This window comes from Eubalaena glacialis, chromosome 10 (genome assembly GCF_028564815.1).
Source record: "Eubalaena glacialis isolate mEubGla1 chromosome 10, mEubGla1.1.hap2.+ XY, whole genome shotgun sequence".
NCBI classification, from domain to species: Eukaryota; Metazoa; Chordata; class Mammalia; order Artiodactyla; family Balaenidae; genus Eubalaena; species Eubalaena glacialis.
In genome coordinates this window covers 75,877,776-75,899,709 of record NC_083725.1, presented here as the reverse complement: position 1 = coordinate 75,899,709, position 21,934 = coordinate 75,877,776, and the positions used below count along the sequence as shown (strand labels likewise).

General features: G+C 45.4%; 1 protein-coding gene and 1 long non-coding RNA gene across 2 annotated transcripts in view; both read right to left on the bottom strand.

Moving 5' to 3' along the window:
* The window catches only part of AMPD3 (adenosine monophosphate deaminase 3), a 137,476-nt gene that overhangs the window by 86,333 nt on the left and 29,209 nt on the right, over positions 1 to 21,934 (bottom strand). The window lies entirely within an intron of this gene.
* Positions 11,776 to 14,928, bottom strand: LOC133098972 (uncharacterized). The gene is made up of 3 exons (XR_009702276.1): positions 14,906 to 14,928; positions 12,227 to 12,270; positions 11,776 to 11,895 (listed from the first exon to the last, which is right to left on the bottom strand). It is a non-coding gene; the product is annotated as an uncharacterized LOC133098972 (long non-coding RNA).

The window sequence follows — 21,934 nt, the reverse complement described above, 5'->3', positions numbered from 1 at the left end:
TCCACGATTTGTCACTTTCTGAGAGGGCTTACATAAAAAGTGTTTCCAGGGCAAAGCAAAAAAATAATCAATGGAATTTAGAGCAATCCTAGGAAAGGCTTGTCCAGTGGAGAAGAGAAAATTCCCTGCCCCAATTGAATCACTACTCCTGCACAGTCCTGATCCTGCAGGAACCCAAGAGCCCTCGCTCCTATGAGAAGCACGTCCTGGGACCCACACCCCAACCTCTTTCCTCAAGACAGCATGAAAGACCTTAGCTCCCATGCAAAGCTGCCAGGGAAGCAGATAGAAAGGGTCCTCCTGTCTCATTATTCTCCATGTGCCGATAGCGCTGATTAAATTGACTTCAGCCCAACCTCTTCTCCGAGCTCCAGTCTCATTTCTCCAACTGCCTACTTGACCCACTTGGATGTCTACTAGACATGCCCAAGTCTGAACTCTGGATTTCCTCCCTCAAACTCCAAAACTTCTCTGCTTGCAGTCTCCATATCTCTTAATGGAGATATAGGTTATCTTATATATAACCTATCATAACCTATATATATATCTTATATATAACCTATCATTAACCTATCATTAATAGGTTAATGGCACCCTATTCACACAGTTTCTCAAACCAGAAACATGGGAGTCATACATGGAGTCTTCCTTGCCTACCACATCTGATCTTCCTGTTCGATATCCAAAATGTGTCTCCAGTGTCATGACATCAGATCTCTCAGCTGAAAGACTGCAATAGTTCTTACCTGGTCTCCCCGCTTCCACGGGACCCTCTCCAATCTACTGTCCTCATAGCAGCTAGAGTAATCTTTTAAAAATATAAATCAGAGCACATCAGCCCTTATCTAAGCCTTTTCCCTTTCTTTTTTACCATGACCAAAAAGCTGTGCATTAATATGTCTCCTGCCTACCTCCCTAGTCTCATTTCATGCCACGTTCTCGTTTGCTGTACTTCAGCCATGCTGCTTTCCATTCCTGGAACACATTTTCTTTCCCATCTCAGGGCCTTAGCATATTTTATTTCCTGCTGCCTGCGCATTTTTGTCCCTCCACCATATCCTTCACATCTCAGCTTAAATGTCACTTCCTCAGAAAGCCTACTCCCAACATCCTTTCTAAATAGGTCTCCCCTCTAATTCCTTGCTGTTCTCTTTTGCTGTCCCATTTATTTCCTATATAACACTTAGCCAGCTAGCGTTAATTATTGTTTACATGTTTATCATCTATCTCCCCTGCTTTTTTCTGTCATCCCCACAGGAATGAGGCCAGGCCCAGAGATGGACACATCAGTGACTCCGGCTAAGTGGCGCTGAGGGGACAGAGGCAGGGCACAAGGGTCCTTGAGGGAAGAACTTGTTTGACTTGTTTATCACGGTGTTCTCATTGCACAGCACAGAAACTGGCAGAAGCATTAATTGAGTGACTGGACAGATGAGTGGGTGGGTGGGTAGGTGGATGAGGGAATTTCAGCCTTGGGCAAAATCTATAGGCACCATGTCCAAGGAAGAGGCAGTGATTAGACAGCACGGACCCTGCATCTGCAGGAACCTTACAGACCCAAGTTCAGGGATGTAAACAATGTCATTTCGGTAGCTGGATTGAGAAAGGGACTGTGAAAGGTCAGCCTAGAGTGTACTCAGGTAAAACCTGCCTGCATCATGGGAGGGAGAATTAAAATCAAAAGAATGAGGAATAGAGTCTGCTTTTCTCCTTCTTCACCTTTGACAGAGCTGTTTAGATTCTGGTTAATCCTGTTGGTTGATGATTGTCCTGACATAGGATGATCCGTAATATTCTGGGACGTATTTACATGATAGACTTGACTCTAAAATGTCATCATCCCTCACTGGTACACTAGGAGATCAGCTCCCTGGGGAAAGGGCTGCTGCACACTGACCCCCAGCAACCCTCACAACCAACAGAAGAGAAACCGATGGAAAGGAGAGAAGACTCCAATAGAGGGTCTAGTGGGATGGGAAGCACAGCCCACGCTAAGCGTTACTAGAATGGACACACAGAAGAAGCATGCAGGGCCAAGGTGAGGAACAAGAGAAGATGGAGAGGGCTCCCTCATTAACCCCGAGCCATGGGTTCCAGCCCAGCTAAAAAAGACATTTCTGATTGACATTAGTATTTAAGACAGCCAGTCCAATAGGCAGAGATGACAGAGATGAGAGGTGAAGTAGAATCAAATGAAGCTAGATCATGGTGCCCAGGGTTTCCTGCATCAGTGCCTGGAGAAATGGACAGCAGTTCAAAGGTTGTAAGTGGATGTGGGGCCCCAGGCAGTCTGGGTTCAGGGAAGTATGACCAAGTGAACTAGGAAGAAGGGACCAAGGTAGGAGCCCAGTCTATGGATATCCCAACACAGCGAAGCAGGAAGAGCCCAACCAGAGGCCCAGCCTGGTGCTCCCCACGCCAGGTCTACCAGTGGGAAGATGATTCCAAGCCCCCTGGAGCAGACTGAGGCTGCCATCAGGATTGCCTCAAGCCCTGGCCTGGGCTCAGCCTTGGAAGCAGCCACATCGACGATTGCCGTCGGGAGGTGCTGGAGGGACAGAAGCCGGAGCGGCAAGGTGTACGCAACACTGACAGCATCCCAGAAAGCATCAGCATCACTTCTCACACCAAGAGGGTGGAATGAAAGAAAAATGTCATTGTCAGGAGCTTTGGACGACCAGGAGATACCCAATTTCCTTCCCCTGCGGGGGTCCTTCAGGAGCTAGCTGTCTGGCCTGGCTTGGGGACTCTCCTCTCTAGCCTCAGGGAAAGGTCTCTCCACCGAAGGCCATTTTATGGCTCGCTAGTTTGAGCCAGGACTCAGGAGAAAGAGGCACCTCCTCCCTGCCCTGCCCTGGCCTTCCCTTCATTCTGTCTTAAGGATCAGCCTCCAGGTAAAGTAGACAAAAATAAGGGGCCATCCTTCCCCTAGGAGCCTCACAGCTCTGTGAGAGATCACCCTATCCGGGACCTATGACACACACCTTCTGGTAGCTTCCCCAAGGGTTGCAACTAGCCACACCACTGGTGTTTGCGCCCAGCTCACTCCAAGGTCCGCCAACAAAATTCTGTCTAATCAACACTGTTCATTCTGGAGCTGCTCCCACGGGGAAACAGCATGGGCAGAGTCTATTTCACAATTGTTGGCTTCGCATCAGGACCAAAGGAACAGGGTGTAGTGGAAAGAGCACTGGGTTGGGAGTTAGGAGTCTGGATTTAGCCCTGCTTCCGACACTCATGGGCGAGCCTCCCTGTCCTGCCTCACTCACAATGGTACAGTGGGTGGAAGAGAAGCTGTCTGTGATGTGCATCTTACTGTAAGCACTTTCCATGAAGAAGAGGCCCAAGCCAGGGTCGCTCCCCTTCCCCCCATTTACACGTGTCACCCTGATCCCTGGCCATAGATGATTTTATCAAGAGTGAGCCTGTCACCTACCAGGCCCAGTGAACACCTTTCCTCAAGGAATCCGGAATTGGGGAAGCAAGAGAGAGAAAAGGAGGCTCATGTGAACTCAGGAGCAGTGGGGAAATCGTGTTTTCTCGCCGCGCAGTCTGGAGAGCAGAGATATCCAACCTGCAGTGAGACCGGAAAATGAGAAAGATACGCAGGAACTGGAAACCATGAGGGCAAGGAGAGTTGTGTGCACTTTTAGTTCTGGGTTTCAGGGCTCCCTGAAGCCCAGATGTATCTTTTTTTTTAAGGTGGCTTTTAAAAATGGGTCCTGGGACTTCCCTGGTGGTCCAGTGGTTAAGACGCCACGCTTCTACTGCAGGGGGCGAGGGTTCAATCCCTTGTCGGGGAACTAAGATCCCGCATGCCACATGGCACGGCCAAAAAAATTAAATAAATAAAAATTAATTAATTAATTTTTTTAAAAACCACTGGGAAAAAAAAAAAAGGTCCCTCCCAGATCCCAAGTTTCCAGACAGCTTCTGAGTCGTGAGTGCTGACAGGGGCTGTCATGGGTCCCGCTCATCATTGCCCTCCGGGAGGCCAGGGCAGGCGCTGGTTCACATCTGCATTTCACCCCCGCCCTGTGCTTTGGCCGCAGAAGATGCTCTGTCAATTTTTGTCAGGTTAAGACGGATGGAATCCAAAGACATCCATTCCTCCGTGAGGGATGCTCCCTGGAGCCAGGCTGGCAGCTGTCCCTCCCTGTGCAAGGTTGTCTTTGGTGCCAGCCTCACGGCCAGTCCCATGGAATCCATGACCTGCCCGAGCCCTTCCGGCCCTGCAGCCCATGACCCTGTGTGAGCCCAGGACTCACCCCCAGTGCAGCTAGCCCACAGCTTCCCAGGTTTTATTTTCATTAACCCAACTGGAAAATTGGACTGCGTTCAGGATTGTGCTGAAAACCAGATGCTGGAGCTGGGCTCCAGTTTCCTAGATAAACACACTGGAATAATATGCATCTACCCATGAAATGCTCTCTGTGGCGGCACGTGGCAGCTCTCCAGAAGAAAGAAAAACAGTGTCAAAGCTCCATTTGAGGCTTCTCACTCCCCCTTCCTGGCCAGAGGCTGGTGAAAATAGCCAAGTTTTTTGTTGGCCCCATTGCTGGCCAGCTCCCTCTCTGCTGGCTCTCCTCACCCTCTCCCCATCTCTGGCCAGGAACATACCAGCTTCTAAAAAGAACGTCAAGCCTTCCCCAGTTCCCCTGTCTGGATGAAGGCCCTTCTTCTGAGCTCCCAACGCATTCTGTGGACCCCCGTCCTCTAGCAATGAGACAGTCCTGTGATTGTGTGGCTCATCTGATTCCTCCAGAACCGCTCAGAAGCTCCTTGACATGAGGGAGGGAACCTTGTTCTCTCTGGCCCAGGGTTGGTGAAGATAGTTGTTAATGTTGCTGAATGAATGAATCAAAAGAAGTCACACCAGCCACGCGTGAAGGAGGCTTGGGTTCCGGAATGCTCTTGAGGTCTGCTTTTCTCTGCCTGAGTGTTTTCACTCATCCAGTGCTCACTGAGCTTTCACTTTGCAGCAGACCCCATGCTTGGTGTGGGCGTAGCAGGGATAATGGCACATCCCTGCCCTCAAAGAGTCCACCATCTGCTAGAGGAGATGGACCCAAGGGATGTGGTAGCTGCATGAGGTTTTCTTTCCCCCGCGTCCACTTCTTTCCTACAGATAACCCTGCCTCCTCCTATGGGGAAGGCTTGTCTCTAGATAGTCACAGTAGAGTGGTAGAAACTCTGTTAGCACAAAAAACCCAGGCTACAGAAGGCAATCAATATTAGAAAGAGGATGACTTGTTTTATGGATGCTTCTCTCTGCTGATTTTTAAAGACATTAAGACCTGAAGACTTCAGGATATAACGCCACAGCTCTGGAATGGAGTTAGGACCCTGGGGGAGACCAAGGAGTAGAGAAAAGAAACAGGATCATAGGGAGGTGAAGGGAACAAAGGGAACTCCCATTTGCCCATTTAAGGCTACTTCGGTAAGGACCGATGAATGATTTGATGAGAAAATTGAATCTTTTGCTGAATCTCCTGGACTCTACAAGTGTACATGAACCCCTGAGAGTAAGAGGTATTTCTGGCGGTAGACTGTACCCACTCTACACTCCAGCCAGGAGTTACAAGAATAGTCCAAGAGTTACAGAGATACTTCAAATCTGGCATAATTGGGAACGAACAAGGGCCTGTAGGAGCATAAAGAAGGGGCGGGGTGCTTTTTAGGGGAGTCATGCCCTCATTCAGGAATATGTGTGGTCTGACATTTGGGTTCAAGTCCTGCCGTTGTCCTCCTTGTCCCCTCTGGACCTTGGCCCCTCTGGACCTCAACTGCTCAGGTGAGCGGTAAACATCCTATCACACTGTGCACTGGGGAGCAACGTGTGAGGATGAACACGTGGATTTGCAGGACTGCCAGGGGAAGCACAGTTACAAGCCCAGCTGTTGTTGTCAGGGGCATTTCCTTTTGACCCACGCACGTAACTGCAGTTCTGCTCCAGTCCACACGGTGTTTCTGTGTTCTGAGGATGGTCAGATCCCAAAGAGGCATTCAACCACTGCCCCCTATCCTGGCCCTTGGCCCCTGTCATTAGCCAGGACAGAGGTCAGATCTCCTTCCAGGAGAGTAGGGAGAGCAGAGCAGATTTCTCAGTAACCTCTTGATATAAAAGCAAGCAAATACCAAAAAAGGCTTGATATAGACAATAAAATGTAATCAACATAAATGCAAATTAGGTCATTCCCTTTTTTATGTGGAAAGGGAATTAAGTGTTTAAATTAAGAAGACTGGGACTTCCCTGGTGATCCAGTGGGTAAGACTCCGCGCTCCCAATGCAGGAGGCCGGGGGAACTAGATCCCACGTGCATGTCGCAACTAAGAAGCCCGCGTGCCGCAACTAAAGATCCCACAAGTTGCAATGGGGATCCTGTGTGCCGCAACTAAGACTCAGTGAAGCCAAAATAAATAAATATATATATTTTTAAAACGATGTAAAAGGCAAAGGGAAATTCTTTGCCTAAATAAACAAATAAGACTGAAATCAGCACAATCATGGTGGCAGCTGTAAAGACCATTTTTATTTATAAATGACAATGACACCGTTTTTAGTGTATTTCAGACTTCTGTGTGACCGCTCTTCTAGGAATTACAGCATTTGCTTTCGTTCTAAATAAATGACATCTTCTACAGGAGGACTCAGTTGAGAGCCAGGAGGCACTGAGACTCCCAGAATCTGGGAAATGGGTGTCCTGTTCTGATAGAGGGGATCAGAGGTACACCAGAGAACCATTAAGCCACTTCCATTTCAGCATCTTCCGATGGCCTGTGTATATCCTTTATCCAATTTTCTAATAGCACTTTTGCCTTTTATATAGGTTTATGTTTGCTATATATATTTTATGAATCTCAATATTTTGTTATATATTGATATATACTGCAAATTCTCCCCCAACTCTACCATTGTTTTTTTTTACTGTCTTCTTGATCCATGTGTGAGTTCACTGTTTGGACCTGTTGACTTTTCTCAAGGAAAGAAACTGTGAGACAAACCCAGAGATGAAAACTCAAAGAAGAAAAGCTCAAAGAGGAAGGATCAGAGACTGAGAGAGGGAGGAGCAGAGGCTCGGAAAGGTGGCCAGGAGCTGAGAAGAGGAGAGTCAGAGAAAGATAGGAACTAGAGAGTGGGGGACAGAGCTCCAGAGTTGCTTTTGTGTTTGTAATCTGTTTATGGTGTCTCAGCTTGCACAAAAGTTTTCAATATTATGTAGTCAAATCTACCAGGCTCTTCCAGGCTTCTAAATTTTTGTCTTACTTAGAATGGTCTTCCCTACCCCAAGATTTAAAAAATACTCTCATATATTTTGTTCTAAAATGTTTTAATTTTGTTCTTTAGTATTACTTCCACAACTGAATTTTATTTCTGTATATGTGTGGGATAGGGATCTAACTTAATTCTTTTCTAAATGGATATCTAATAATACCACTTATTATATAATTGACCCTATTCCCCTCCCTTTATCCTCTCATCTGAAATATTCATCATATGCTAAACTCACACATATAGATGACTCTGTTTCTGGACTCTCAATTCTGTTCCATTGAATTACTTGTCTATTCCTATGCCAAAACCACAATGTTTTAATCACTGTAGCTTTATAGTATATTTTGATATTTGATAGGGCATATTCTCCGCCATTGTTCTTTTTCAAAATGTTCTTGGCTAGGCTTGTGTCTTTTCTCTTCCAGATGAACTCAAGAGTCTGTGGTCAAGTTTCATAAAAAGTTCAGAAAACATCAAATACTCCGTTTCTAAATGTTCCTCCCTTTCCAGTTACTAATGTGTTTTTCCTCCACCCCATCCCCACCTCCTGGAAACAGTACACATGGTCATCAGCAAGACACTCCCAAAATTCTAAGAATTAAACTATTAAAATCCTCACATTCTCAATAAAACTAGAAACATGTAAAAAGCTATAATCATAGACTATTCCTGGGATCAGGAGTAGAAAGAGAAAAATCTAATTAAGTAGGTTTAACAAATTATTTTTTAAATAAAAAGAAGGAATCAGTCAAAGGGTATTGGTCAGTGATGCAAGTACAGTAAAAAAAAAAAGTATGAGCATAAATGGAAACAGAAACAGTACCCAATTTATGACTCACTACAATACAGTGATGGAGAGGGTGTAGCATGTGCTACCTGTGCTCCACTTCTATCCCCTTAACACCATCCATTTTGGTGCCCATCAGACCATCTTCTAACTACCTCACCTGTGTCCTTTGACCTGTGGACTTTCTCTGGCCACCAGGCTGGAAAGTATCCATACACACAGTAGGCTGGATATGTCAGCCAGTTAACTACTCAACTCCACCCTGTGGTCAGAAACATCACTCAACCAATGACTTATGATAGTTGATGGATAAAGAACCTGGATCTCTTGCCCCTGGGGTGGGTTAACAATGAGATGCACATTGTACACTGCTTCTCAGAGTCCCCAGTAAGATTAAGTTCCAGTTGCCCACCACGGTAACTTGTTTGGTCACACACTTGTACTGGCTTCCTTCCCTTCCCCATTTCACTTCCCCGCTCTGCTACCACTGATTCTGGGACCACCTCCCAAATAAACTACTTGCACTCAAATCCTTGTTTCAGGGTTTGCTTTAGGAGGGACCCAAACAGAGAGGGTCAGCTTCTGAACCCAAGGCCTTAACCTGTCCAGCTTCAGTGGCAGTTTTCTCCCCATCCTAGACATGAGGCAATGACTGGTCAGAACCTGTTGCCGTGAAAACTCACCATCATAAAACCATCTACCTCCCCTTATTCTGAGTCCAAACTCACCAAGCAACCTTCTGATTATGACCTGGCTTCCAGATGGTTTTTCTATAGAAAAAGAGGGGATACTGACTGAAAGCAGCAAATGCCCAGCCCCCAAAGAGCTTTATTTTCTCATTGCCAATGAACACCTGGAAAGTAGGTGAAACTTACTTTCACCTACAGTGAAACCCTGTTCTGAGTGAGATGGAGCCACCCTCAGTATTGACAAAATTGCATTTCCAAGGCTGCCAGGCTGAAAACCAGACTCTGGGCCAAGGTGACTTCCCCAAGTAAAGGCTGCTTTATAAGGAGCCTAATGGAAGCCAATCAGCCTCTCCTGCCAGTACCTGACCTGGCCATACACCTTTTTACAGGCTTTAGTGGCAACATTCCACTCTTATTAAGTGAAGCAATAGATGGAATCACATTTTTTCAAAGCTTTCTGCTCACTCCTGGCAGGAAAATCTCTGTGCACCCTCAAGTATTTTAGTTTCCAGGGTGTTCACAATTCCAGGACATCCATTTCCAGTTAGACTTCTCTCTTCTACCTGAGTCATTCTAGACTGTTAGTTATGGGCATGATAATCTTAATTCTGAATGTTCTGGAACATCCCAGATTTCAAATATTCTGAACATTTGCTTTAAAACATTAACATATCCTTGAAATGATAAGATTTCAGTGTCCAACTAACCTCTCCCATATTGCATTAGCACTGGGAAGTAGCCCAAAACAATTTTTGTAAGATGATGTATCCTTGATATTGCTTTCGATCTGAAAATCCTGTTATAGAAGATTCCTGAGCTATTACACACATGCAAATCCCTGAGCTGTTTCTAACTCAATCACTCAGGCTCTTATAATTAGCCAAAGTAATCCTTTATTCAGACTAATTTGATATTCCTTTTTATATATTGTTTTGTGTATCCTAAAGAATAAAAGCTCTTGAATCGAATCTCCCTTACAACAAAGTGAATGTCTTAAGAAAGAAAGAAGAAATAACAAGAGAAAGACAAGCCATCATTCACAGAACACCAGTGGCCCCGTGGCCCCGTTGAGATGGGGAGATCTGGTGGTTGCTGTGGAGCTGTCCACCAGGCAGGTGCTGACAAGAGTTGAACAGGGGCTGCCCTCCTCAAGAGTTGTGAAAGAGCCCCATCCTCACCCCAGCCATCACACCACCCCCAAAGAAATGTGAAAAACTATTAGAATGTAGGGAAACATAGGCCATGTGCCCTGATTGGAGTAGAGAAGACAATAATTGGTTGGCAGAGTCTTCTGAATCTTCTCCACTCAAATCCAGTTATAATCTCTGTCCAGGATTCCTTTTCTCTGATTGTAAGCATTCAGTGCAGTGGCTGCTGTAGATGCCTCCAGGGGGTCTTGTTGTCCCTACAGTTGCTAATTCTGGCAGACTTAATAGGAAAATAGGACTAGCTGGTGGAGAGGGAGAGGTTGTGGCCCCAATCCCTATCACACACCCTGACGTTACCCTTCCTTCTCCATTTTCCAAATCAAGAATGAGGGCCTGGGGCCCTACCACTTCTCCTTATTTAATAGGGCTTGGAGAAAAATATTGCCTGCCTTTGAAGTGGTGCGTTGGATGTGTGTGACAGGCTGGCTGGCACTGAACAAGTCACTCTTCCCCTCTAGGCTTGGTCTCATCATTTGTAAAATGGGGAAATGCCAGTGACTCAAAACTCTTTTCTTGTCTCCCTGTCCTTGGCCATCTTCCCTCAGTTACATGCCTCCCTCGCAGGCTATTCACAGCCTTTTTGCCAAGAGTTTCTGCCACTGAAGTTCTCCATCACTGAAGACTCCTGACATGAGCTCTGGGAGCAGGGGCCTAGTATAGGACCACCATGGGTATCGGATGAGCATGAAAGACTTGGTTCTGGAGTATATGGGGTGGGGGAGGGTGGTAAGGGCAAGGAAACCCCAAATGTTAGGGAACTCCAGAAGCATTGTCTCCTCTTCTTTAAGATAATCCTTTATTTTTAAAAAAATGATACATTTAAGGGACCTCCCTGGTGGCACAGTGGTTAAGACTCTGTGCTCCCAATGCCAGGGGACTGGGTTTGATCCCTGGTCAGGCAACTAGATCCCACATGCATGCTGCAACTAAGAAGTCCACATGCTGCAACTAAGAAGCCCACATGCCACAACTAAGAGTCCGCATGCCGCAACTAAGAAGCCCACATGCTGCAACTAAGAGTTCGCATGCCACAACTAAGGAGCCTGCTTGGCACAACTAAGGAGCCAGCAAGTTGCTACTAAGGATCCTGCCTGCTGCAACTAAGGAGCCGGCAAGCCACAGCTAAGGAGCCTGTGAGCCGCAACTAAGACCCAGAGCAACCAAATAAATAAATACTTTTTTTAATGATATATTTTTTTTAATTTTAATATATTTTTATTGAATTATAGTTGATTTACAATGTTTCATATGTACAGCAAAGTGATTCATTTTATATATATATAATATATACTACATATGTATTACATATTCTTTTTCAGATTCTTTTCCATTATAGGTTATTATAAGATATTGAATATAGTCACCTGTGCAATACAGTAGGTCCTTTTTGGTTATCTATTTTATATATAGTAGTATGTATCTGTTAATCCCAAATTCCGAATTTATCCCTCCCCCTCTTTCTTTTTGGTAACCATAAGTTTGTTTTCTTTTTTTTTTTAATTTTAATTTTATTGGAGTATAGTCGATTTACAATGTTGTGTTAGTTTCAGGTGTACAGCAAAGTGATTCAGTTATACATATACATATATTCATTCTTTTTTAGATTATTTTCTCATACAGGTTATCCCAGAATATTAAGTAGAGTTCCATGTGCTATACAGTAGGTGCTTGTTGGTTATCTATCTCATATATCCCATAAGTTTGTTTTCTATGTCTGCGAGTCTATTTCTGTTTTGTAAGTAAGTTCATTTGTATCATTTTTTTAGATTTCACATATACGTGATATCACATGATATTTGTCTTTCTCTGTGTGACTTACTTCACTTAGTATGATAATTTCTAGGACCATCCATGTTGCTTCACTTAGTATGATAATTTCTAGGACCATCCATGTTGCTTCACTTAGTATGATAATCTCTAGGTCCATCCATGCTGCTGCAAATGGCAGATACATATTTATTATAACAAATTCAAATAATAGTGAAAAGCACAAAGAAGTTATTCAAAAATCTTCAAAATCCCTTCACCTCAAAATAATCAAAATAATCATAGCTAACATAAGTAAACATCATTGCAGATACTTCTTTCTATAGATGTACAGAGAGAAGGATAGATAGGCAGGTAACTAAGAAGGGAGAGTGGTTGGATGGATGGGTGGATGGATGGATGAATATTAATGAAATAGTCAGTTAAAAAGGGATCACCCTTCACACACTATTTACTAAAAGGTATAAAATGCTGAAGTAAAGCTAATGGAATTACCTACCTTCATTTATCCTCCACAGGAGATATTATTTCTCAAAGATACCTCTAAGGTTAAGAAAACACATTATGAAAAAAATTAAGAGACTTGAATCGCTATGCGTTTTTTTTTAACAAGCTTCAGTTTTAGACAGTATCAATAGATTGGCTGCTATCAAAGGTAAGGAAATTAACACCCTTTTGTTTCATCTCATTTCCACCACCCCCCACTTCCCGAATATTATGAGCAATACTGTTTTCTTTTTCTATTTTTGTCTCTTAATATGAGTCATTGTCAGTGCATATGATCAGGATTAAATGGTGCATGTAATGGAGAAATGTGATGACATGGATTTCTATTACAGACAACAAAAAATAACCAAAAAAGAGAAAAATTAATTTTTTATTTGCCTACATCAGTGCAATAATAATTTCAACTATTGATGTGAACCACTGACCTTGTGTGTGCCTAATAACTATGTATCACAGAGTAATTATATATGATTGTCTTCAAATGTCAGATTTTTAAAATAGTAATAAAATTAAATGAGTGGTGAAACTGGATTACCTCTAAGCCTTTTGCAGCGCTATGACTTTGCCCGGAGGGATCCTCATCTGAGTTCAGAAGAGACTTGCCCTGTCTCAGAGCAGAGCCAGACTTGAAAATAATAACAATCTCTAACATTACTCAGCACTTACTGACTGCCAAGCACAGGGTTTTGAACTTCACATAGATTGGCTCATTTAATCTCCCAACATTCCAATGAGGGTCGTGCTATATTCTTAATTTTAAAAGTGAGGGAACTGAGGCAGAGTGGTTAAGTAATGCTCAAGATCCCACAACTAGTAAGTAGGTGACCCTAGATTCAAATGCTCTTCAAGGTAAATAACAGAGCTGGAATATGAAAACTCCCCCAATCTCAGTAACTCACTAGCTGTGTGGCCTTGGGCTAATCACTCATCCTCTCTGGGCTATAGTGTCTCCTATAAACCAGGGACTAATAAGGACTTCCCTGCCTGTCACCCAGGGCTTCACTGGGGATCAAGTGAGCAGTGCCTGGAAAACAGCTTCCTAAAGCAGCATTACCACCTTCCTCCCTGCCAGAACTCAGCGTGGCACGCAGCCGGCGGCCTTGGTCAGGACTCAGGCAGGAATCAGCCTCTGCTGATGAGAAAAACATTACCCCGAGGCCACAAAAACAAAACAGTCCTCCTGCCAGAAGGCAGTTACATGGGGTAGGCAAGGAGTTCCGATGGCCATGAACACTTTACAAAGTTCATGTTCAGGGTGAATTCCAGCAGGACACTATTTGTTCATTGGGTTCATTGTCAAACTACTATTTGACAGGAGAAGGCATTGCATGGAAAGAATGTCAAGAGGGCGCCTGGCTATTGTCTCCACTCCCTTAGGCCAGATCTTTTTCCTCAGGTCCTGAGCATTCATCCTGCCCTGGAGCAGACACGCTTGTCCTGGCCGAGCCATCAACCTGCCTCTCCAGATGTGATGCCTAAAAGGTGAGGGCCAGAGGGAGGCCATTTCAAAACCTCAGTCCTCATGAAGAAAGAGGCCACCAGGCCGGCCTTCTGAGCTGCAGAGGCCCTGGGAGGCAGGAGAGCTGACTCCTGGCCCTGACTCAAAACCATGACCTTGGGCAAGTCCCTTCTCCCCTCAGGGGTTTTGTTTTTCTATCCATAATACAAGGATGCACTCCCAGGGCCCTTCTAACTCTGCCCTCTCATGCTGGCTATTTTGGGGAGAGGTGCAGCATGGATATGACTGGCTGTGATTTATCTGGGAGATTTCCAGAGAGAGGAATTAAGCAAGAATCTGGAGACCAAAAAAACACTCAAGTTTTGCATCCTTAACCTAAAACTAGTTTTATCTCTGAAACATACTATTTGTTGTAGCCAATTTGCATTACTGTACGCAAAACTTTTAGCATCTATCTTTCATACTGGAAAGACCCACATGATATAAGTAAGCTGTATCCTGAGTTTTCAGAATGATAAAGCACAATTTATCATATTAAGAAGATAATTTTGATAAGCAAGAATCTGGAGACCACGGACTATGATAAACTGCAGTTTAAGAACTCTGGCTGACACTGTAAAGTCATAAAGCCACAGCAGTTGGTCTGTAGGGCAGAGGAGAAGATAGTACTGCTGAGGAGCATCTGGGGACAAGGGTCTTTAACAAATGGTCACTGGTACCCTGGATTATATATTATATGCAAAGCACAAGGAGAGAGGGAGGGAAAGAGAAGCTACAGAAGCTTCCAAGATGAATGAGACATAAGCCCTCATAGGGCTTATAATGAAGGTAAGAGACAGCTGTGGACTGAGCCAAGAGAGGAGTGAGGGGGTGTGGACCCCCTCTTAGATCCTGTGCTAGGTGTGGCATCATCGAAGGTAAGGGTCCTCCCTGGTGCTGGGGTGGGAAAGCTGGCTAGGCAGAGGGTTACTCTTAAATACCATCCCAGAGCCTTGGAAAAAAATATAGCGCTCAAAGGGCCTGGGAAGCAGATGGCACTTCAGTTTCACACCTCTCAGCCAGGCCTCGTATCTCTAAAGGATTTCTGCTTCTCAGTGTGCAAAAAGCAGGAGCCACAGCTCCCTTCCCAACTGCCCACCCCCAGCACCCAGGGCCTCATACCTTTCAGAAGAAGCCAAGATTCCCAAACCCATTTCCAGATCCGTCACTTACCTCATCAGCCACAGGGCTTCTCTCTGAGAGCCGGCTCAGGATCCCACCTCCCAAGGAGCCTGCAGGAGCAGAAGAGAGTCTGGATTCTCCCACCAGATCATCAAGAGCACAAGCTGTTTCTGCCTTGCTGGCTTCCTGTGCTCTGCTGCAGGTCAGGTCTAACCTGTAGCCCAGACAGACAGAAAAAGGAGCTGCTCATCTGGAGCTCAGCCCTGGAACGATGGCTACAGTGCTGTGGGACCACCTGTGCAGGCCTCCCTCCTGCACAAACCTGAAAGACCTCTGTGACCCAGGACTTTGTAAAGGTGGCAAAAGGATCATTTGAAAGACCCAAACCACCCATCCTATGTGATCAAACACATATTGCTGTTTACTAATTTTATATATATATATATATATATATATATACACACACACACACATATATATAAAACATAACTTGCATTACATAATGTAATATATATTACATTATTATACAATAACAATTGCAATTATATAATAGTTATATAAAATTACATTATATATAATAATATATATACAGTGTGTGTATATATATATACACACAGTGACTGTGACTAAGTGTGACTACAGTGTCATGGCCACAGTGGGGGCCTAGGATGAACTGCCAAACCCTCCTCTCCAGTCCTGGCTCCAGGTAGAGTTCCTGTGATGGTCTGATTTCATCCTCCTTGCCATGACCGGACCGTGTCTCGCCTGCTCACTCACTTCCTCAACTTGTCAATTCACATCCCACACAGACCCACATGAAACCTCATTAGAACGGTCATTTTTTAAAATATTTATTTATTTATTTGGCTGCGCCGGGGTCTTAGTTGCAGCATGTGGGATCTTTAGTTGTGGCATGCAAACTCTTAGCTGCGGCATGCCTATGGGATCTAGTTCCCTGACCAGGGATCGAACCCAGCCCCTCCGGCATTGGGAGCATGGAATCTTAACCACTGGACCACCAGGGAAGTCTCTAGAACAGTCATTTCCTTCTATCAGATCCCATTTACTAACTGATGATAATTCCCCAAATCTCCTTTTTTAATTTTAATTTTTAATTTTTTTATGTTTTATTAATTGATTGAGTAAAAGAAACCATATCCTTATGACTCCAAAACCCAAGTCTCTTCCCCTTCACCATATTGTGAAATATGATTCCTGTAGATGGCTTAAAAAGACCCAGAGGATATATACAATTTAGGATAGATTTCCCTCTCAAAATGTAAGCATTAAAAAGACACTCTTCTTGGATGTACAGAGTGGACATCAGTTATTTAGCAAATCCTCTTGTGCAGATGTGCCCTCGCTGGTGCAGGTACATGGGGCTGTGTGTCGGGCTTAGAAGAGACTGTGGGCACTGAAGAGGTAAAGACTCAGCTCATGGACCCCACCTTGCCCCTGAGCCCTGGAGGCACTCAGCCGTCCTTTCCCCAACAATGGAAACACCCTTGCCCCGCTCTGCACAGTCCCTGGGTCCCTGGAGACTCTGGAGGATTGAACAGTGGAGAGGAGCATCTGTTTCTTTACAGACAGAGGTGTCCAGGAGGGCGGGGTTACCTAGGCCCGCAGGGAGCTGTGGAGGAAGGGAGAATCACAGACTTTGAGGACTGATCCCCAGATGCCAGTGTTGCTGGTAGGGTAGCCTGTCTCCAAAGATGGCCCCATCCATTCCTTCCTTCCCTCTTGGATGTGGATGCTGGCCACCACAACAGGGGGTGGAGGAATCTGATTTCCCTCTCCTTAATCTTAGCTGGCCTTAGTGATTTTCCTGACCAAGACAATGCAGTGTGAGTGATAGTCTGAGATTAGCTTGTAAAAAGCCTGCAGCTTCCACCTGGGACTTTTGGAATGCTTGCTCTGGGGGAAGCCTGCCATCATGCACGAGCCCTCCATACTGTGGGAAGGGAATGAACATTTAAGGAACCTACTGCGTGCTGGGTCAGAGCATGGAGTGAACAAGAGGGACAAGGAGCCCTGTTCACATGTTTCTAGGTTGTAACCCCCTGGAGAACAAGCATAACTGTAGCATAAGAGCTCGGTCTTATTTTTGTCTTGCATTGTCCCTCCAGTGAGTAGACTAAACCCAGTAGTTCCCAAATGTTCAAATCTTTATTTTTAATTGTGGTAAAAAAACACATAACAAAAAATGTACTGTCTTAAAGCAGAAACTAACACACCATTGTAAAGCAACTATACTCCAATAAAGATGTTAAAAAAAAAAAAGTACTGTCTTAACCGTTTTCTCAGTGTATAGTTCACTACGGTGCAGCACATTCGCAATGTTGTTCCCATCTCTCCTTTCGCAATTGCCTAAAATTCAGTCTTAAAGTGACAGAGTCCTCATTTGCTGTGACTAGATTGTTCCAGGGATTTGACTCCTATTTGCTCCTGCACAGATCTTCACCTCAAATGCCCTCTGCCAATTGCCATTACGAGTTATCTGCACATTTTGTTGACTTGGTGGATAAAAGCAGGTCAGTTCTCTGCAGCCAAGAGCCTTAGTCGGGCTGTGGCATGGTCTCTCTTCCAGGGGACCTGGTCTCACAAAGGAGCCAGATCTACATGTGCTTAGAACACAACCTGAGCTGGGTCCTCCATATCAGATGCGGGGACCAGAGGACTGTGCCTTTAAAAGTGGAAGGTGCCTGTCCGTGTGGCCCCTGCTTTGACTTTTGGAGGAAGCAAGTTATGCAATGTCAGTTTCTTCATCTGTAAAATGGGAATAATATCCACGTTATAGATTATTTCAAAGCTTGAAAAATATGATGATGTACATGAACTATTTTACTTTGAAGTCAGACATAGCAAGTGCTTAATAAGTGGAAGAACAGTATTTGTTGTTGTTATTATTATCATTGGACCCCAAATTTTCCCAAGCCCTGCAAGGCTATAAGCACAAGTGAAGACGCTTTAACAGCAATAGGTCCAATTTCACCAGCTTATTGCTCCCCATCAACAACTTAGGTCCTCACTCCTATGGAAGGTGTCACCCATCTCTGGGGTATCCACTACTCTACAGGGTTCTACGGATGTGCTGGAATTTTTGCAGGGTCACACTAGCTCTCTCTCTGCGTGTCACACTCAGCAAAGTTGTCCTAAAGTAATGTGGGTGGTGCACCAATGTTTTACATTCTTTGTAAAATGGTTTCAGTGTTTATCACAAGACAGGCTTGAGTCTCTTGGGACTGAGTCAAGAGCTATTTCTAAGGGATAAGACACCAAGCTGTGTTCACATTTCCTGCCCCCTCCTCCCCTGCACTGAGTGCTGTCCAAAGAGGTCCCTCAGCAATGATGTGTAAAGGCACCTGGTGGCCAAATCCGTCCCAGAGCAAGGGACATGGCCTAGGCTAAGCTGAGATCTATCATCTTTATTGTACTCAGCTTTGACAACCCCAAAACAATCTCCCCAGCACCTGCCCTGTATTAGTTATTTATTGCTGTATAATGAGTTAGTCCAAATTTAGTAGCTTAAGACAACAAGCATGTATTATGGAGTCAGGAATTCGGGAGCGGCTTAGCAAGGTGGTTCTAGCAAAGAGTGCCTTGTGAGGTTGTAGTCAAGGTATCAGCCAGGGCTACAGTCACCTGAGACTTGATTGGAGCATCCACTTTCAAGCTCACTCACAGGGCTACTGGCAGGAGGCTTTAGTTCCTTGTCACAGGTCTCTCCATAGCATCTTATGACAGGGCTTCACCCGGAGTGAATTATCAAGAGAGAGAGTGACCAAGACATAAACTGCAATCTTTTATAACCTAATCTGAGAAGTGACATACCACTACTTCTGCCATATTCTGTTGACCTCACAGACCTACACTGGTACCAGGTGGGAGGGGACTATACAAGGGTGTGATATCAGGAGGTAAGGATCACCAGGGCCATCTTGGAAGCTACCACGCACCCTCTGCCCTCTCCCACTCCAGCCTCTGCAATTTTGCCTGAGGAGTGCCCACCTTTCTTCATGGTCCAAGAGGGGACTTTGGGGGCCCCGAGGATGGAGCTAAGCAATGACAAGGTAACACTGGGACCCAAGGATATGTGTGCAAAGGACAAGAACTAGGAAAAGAAAGAGCGGGACCGAGAAGGATAAAAGTAAATCAGAGGGAACAAGGTCTTGGGGGGAAAAAAACAGGTCTTCCAATACTGTGAGAGAGTAAAACTTGGGAATGTGCAGGGGATCTGGATCCTCCATGAAGCAGAAATAAGTGATTCATGATAACACAGGTTTATTTCCCTCTCATGCTACCTGTCCAAGGCTGGGGGCTCTGCTCTACATCTCCTCCTTGGGAACCCAGGCTGATAGATCAGCCATCATCTTGAACATTGCCCAAACTGTTGACAGAAAGAGAGCTCCAGAGGGTCTGGTATTGGCAACGAGATGCTCTGGCCTAGAAGTGATGCACACCCCTTCCATTCCCAACCCATTGGCTTCAAGTGGTCACTTTGGCTCCAGCCACAAGGGTGCCTGGAAGTACAATCTTATCATGTGCCTGGAAGAGAGGACAACTGGAAATATTTAGAAAACAGCACTAATATTCCTTAAAGTCTAAGAGAGGACCAAACTTTTCAGCAAAAGGCAAGGAAGGGGTTAGGGCTGGATCCTGGGGCCTAAGCTGGAGTATAGCAAAATGAGGCTTTTCCATGACTGTGCTCTAAAAGGCTCTCTGCTGGTTACTCCATCACCCTGGGTCCAGTTTATCCTTTGCTGCCTCAAAGGAGCAAACATCACTCAAGTCCTCTGTGTCAGGCTTAGGTCATTCTCTGACCCTCCCCTTATACTGTACGCCTCCTCGCCCAACGGTTTGATTCAGGGGGAGGATGCCTAGACACCAGGTCACGCACACCCCCAATTTCATGCTCCAAAGCCTGGCCAGACTGTTGAAATCCCTGGGGACAGCCCCCAACCCACTTCCCAGAGATGAGTATATCTCTGCCCCTAGCCTGACCTCCTGCCCATGGTTCTTGGTAGACAGATATAGGCCAAGCACCCATCAGACCTGAGAGGTCCCTGGAGAAGTAAGGTCCTTGCCTGCTGAGGCCCCAGTTCTCTCCCTTTTGACTAGTTCAACTACTGGGAATGTCAAGTTCTCACCCACACTAGCCAACCCAGCCCACCTAACCTAGGCAAAGGTCCCATCTCCCCAGCAGGCCTTTCACAAAGAGACCTGGATGTGGATGGGCACAACACATGGTAACACTCTGGCTTCTCTCCACACTACCTCCTTGCAGCTTTGTTGACATTCTCTCCTTCAAGAACAGCCTATGTTAGAGCTGGCTTAGTTATTGTCAAGGTCTAAGTACTCCATTCACTCACTCACAGATTAGGAAATATCCGTGGTTCATCAGTAGGACTAATGCTACCTGACTCCAATCTCTTACCACCCACCCCTAAGCATCCCTAACAAACACACATCACAGTGAAATCAGTGTGTTTGCCATGCACCTCTAGCTTCCCCTTCCACCAGATTGCCTCCCAGCCCTCTCAGTGGAGAAATTCTGGAGCCAACGGTGACCCTAAAGCCTGAGGCATTCAGAGATCAACTCTCCAGGAGGGGCATATCCATGGAAATTCAGGACATTTGTCACATGAACTTTGACATTAAATTTCACTCTTAGGGGCTGATCTCATCGCTCGGTTCTTTATTGAAAACAGTTACAGTGGTAACACTCCAGGGGGAGGCAGACAGCCTCTGAATGGGGCAGCCAGGAACTCCTCATGGATCAGGTGGTATTTAACTTGGGCCTTGACAATTGGGAAGTTTCTCAGCAAATGATGATGAGATGGGACGAGGTCAGTTTAAGGGAACAGCATGAACAAAAGCAAGGAAGTGAAAATTTGGCTGATTAATAGAGTATGTACAATGGAGCAGTGGAGATAAGGCTGGAAAGACAGCTTGAAAACTGGCTGTAGAGAGTCTTGAAATGTCAGCTAAGGAGTTACCTTGATTTCACAGGAGAGATAATAATCAGAATAATGAAGAACTTAACTAACATCTATAGAATGTATACTAGGTCAGGCATCAGGCCAAATACTTTATATGCATTATTATCTCACAACAACCTAACAAGTTGTTGTTTTCCTATTTTAAAGATGAGGAATGTTGTCACAGAGAGGTTAAGTTACTGGTCCACGGTATGTAAGTGACACTCCCAGGGTTCAAACCCAAATCTGCCTGACTCTTCACCACTAGGTGAGATTAAATAGTGCGCAAAAACATACTTAACAGAAGTGCCTCCCATGGCCTTAAATGGCCTCAGGGGAGATTGGCAAGGAAAGCGTCAGCCTGAGCCAGATGGTTCACGGAATAGCTCAGACCTCACCATCTGCTGTCATTCACAGCTGACAGCTGAACAGAAAGCCTGAACAGACAAGTTGTCTCAGGTGGCAGGAAAGGACGCGAAAGCAGCATAGGGGGCGGAGGGTGTAGAGGTGTAAGTCATAGATACCTCTTGGGCCCCAGATGTCTCTGGGGACACCAGTTCATGTTGGACAAAGGTCCAGATGAAATGTGACCCTTCTGCACTCTGGGACTCCCAGAGCTGCCCTGCCAGACCACAGCAGGCCTTCTCAGAGGTGTCCTTTGGCAGAAATGTGATTCGTGTTTCCCCTGTGAGGGCAGAGTCCACGTTCTGGATCTATTCTGGCACTGTCTTTCTTCAGAGACAACCTGTTCTGTTCACTGAAGCATCCACTTCTAACCAGTTGCTCTGGAGAACTTCCGGGGGCTTCAAGACACCCACGAACACTGAACCTGTGGATGTAAGCCCTGTTCTCGATGCCTCTGGCTACAGGAAACCATAAGGACACATATGGTGGCCAGAGGGCAGGTGAGGGCAGCAGAGAGCTGGAAACAGAAGCCCAGGAGAGAGCTAGTGACTGCAGCTGGGGGCGCTCCTGGAGGAAGTGGGAGGGGCACACCGAGAACCTCCAACTGCCAAGGAAGTCCCCTCCCCTGGGTTCACCCGGAGGCCAGCTCAAGTTGGAGCATAGATGCTAGGGGAGCGCACTGGGAAGTCCGACCTAA